Here is a 2,500-nt window from a genome sequence, read left to right on the forward strand (position 1 = left end):
AAGAAGAAGAAGAAGAAGAAGAAGAAGAAGAAGAAGAAGAAGAAGAAGAAGAAGAAGAAGAAGAGGAAGAAGAGGAAGAGGAAGGAGAAGGAGAAGGAGAAGGAGAAGGAGGAGGAGGAGGAGGAGGAGGAGGAGGAGGAGGAGGAGGAGAAGGAGAAGGAGAAGGAGAAGAAAGCAGGAGGGGAAGAATGAAGGGGAGTAAGTCGGAGGGGGAGAGGAACCATGAGAGACGATGGACTCTGAAAAACAAACTGAGGGTTCTAGAGGGGAGGGGGGTGGGGGGATGGGTTAGCCTGGTGATAGGTATTAAAGAGGACACATCCTGCGTGGAGCACTGGGTGTTATGCACAAACAATGAATCATGGAACACTACATAAAAAACTAATGATGTGATGTATGGTGATTAACATAACAAAAAAAAATTTAAGAGAAAAAGAAAAAAAAACCTGGACTTGTTTTACAAACAAATTAATCTTCATTTGGCTATCTTTGACAGGAATGAAGGTGACTTTAGAGGGAAAGATTATATTTCAATAACACACTTTTGTGAGTGTTAGATTAATTATCTTTGAACGTTTGTTGTTTTCCTATAGAACTGGGCTGGATCCTGGATCCTTCTGGTTTCCTTGAGTATCCGACTATGACTCTTCAAACTAAGGTTTCCAACATTCTCCCATTCTCCTATCTTACAATCATTAAGAACGAACAGTGTCCTTTTTCCTGAGGTCTTGCAAATGAAAGCTGGATAACTTGAGATAAACTTCAGGGAAATGACCACAATAACGCATATATAGACAATCTCTGTGCCTGTTGCTCTACGAGTCACTCAAAACGAGACATTTGAACTATACACCAGGAAAATCCGTCAGATTGCCCCTGCCCACTCCCCTCTATTGGAGGATGCTTCAAGCCTGACATCTAGAGACCTTCTCACTGGCAGCACTCTGGACTTAGACACTGGGTGTATCCCTTGTTCCAACCATGACCCAGTGTTTTCCTTTTGTTTCCATAGAAATGCCTCTTCTTGGAAGGCAGCTATGCTCACCACTATACCACCAACGCGAAATGCCTCTTCCTAGGGGAGTATGTCAGAGGGGGAGACGAACCATGAGAGATGATGGACTCTGAAAAACAAACTGAGGGTTTAGAGGGTAGGGGGGTGGGGGGATGGGTTAGCCTGGTGATGGGTATTGAGGAGGGCACGTTCTGCATGGAGCACTGGGTGTTATGCACAAACAATGAATCATGGAACACTGCATCAAAAACTAATGATGTAATATATGGTGATTAACATAACAATAAAAAAATAAAAAAAAAAAGAAATGCCTCTTCTTAACTATCAGATCAGTTGCTGGATGAGGCAGAGTCTATGACCCTTAATTCCACCCTGCTGCACCTGTATTAACTCCTCTTTGGAAAATAAGAACCATATAAATAGGGGCAGCTGGCTGGCTCAGCTGGTAGAACATGCAACTCTTGATCGCGGGGTTGTGAGTTCGAGCCCCACCTTAGGTGTAGAGATTACTTAATAGAAATCTTTAAAGAAAAAAAAGAAAAAAGAACCCATGTAAATAAAATCATGGGTTTTCTGGCTATAAGCTACTTGGCTATAAGAAGCCCTTCACCACCACAACCCCCCCCCCCAGGGGAGGGGCTCAGACTGATTTACTGATCTGTATTCTTGGATACCCACTGGATGGATATCAGATCGATTTGAGAGAGAATGAGAGAATTGGGTTTGACTATACTGTTACTGTTCCTCAGACTACACTCGGGGATAACATCAATGGTACCAGACCATGTAGAAAAATACCCAAGTTCTCAGATAAGAAACTATCTCTGAGACCCCCTCCATTAGCACAAGGGACCAAAAGTTGCGACCTTCACTGTCTCAGATCCTTCCATTCCAAAGCCTCTACTGCACCCTAATTCAGCTTGAAGCACTTAAAGAAGGCAGAGCTCTGCCCATGTTTCATAGAAATGGAATGCAGGATGGACAAGGGGAGGTTATAACAGGGAAAAATGTAGCATGTCTGACTCCCTGTTATTTTTATTCCCTTTTAACCTGTAGGTTAAAAACTGCTGTGTAGCCCTGAACATAGCCATGTTACAGCTGAGATTTACCGAAACTGTTGTTTCCCCAAAACCTACCTCCCCTGAGGAGATACAAGAATAGCCACAGCCATTATCATCCCAATTCCCTAAGGCCGAGGAATGGTCGTAACTGGGGGGGGGGGGGACTGAAACCGTGCCCCCTAAAGTTAATGAAGTTGATGCTATAGCAGAAAGTGTAAAGCTTGTTTTTCAGGGAACTGTTTCCCCCTAATCAGCTATTGTGTCTTTTCAAGCCCTGCTACCAAATACGGGCTGTCTGTGCAGAAGTCTGGACTCAAGGTCAACTGATAATGGCTGCAGCCTATGAACAAGCAAGGTCCTGATTCCTTACCTGAGAAAAGGAGCCTCACACCCCATCCAGGTTGTACCAGCTCTCAGAGCATGC

Source organism: Callorhinus ursinus, unplaced genomic scaffold (genome assembly GCF_003265705.2).
Source record: "Callorhinus ursinus isolate GAN/ISIS: 27379988/994484 unplaced genomic scaffold, GSC_fseal_2.0 scaffold311, whole genome shotgun sequence".
In the NCBI taxonomy this organism is placed as follows: Eukaryota; Metazoa; Chordata; class Mammalia; order Carnivora; family Otariidae; genus Callorhinus; species Callorhinus ursinus.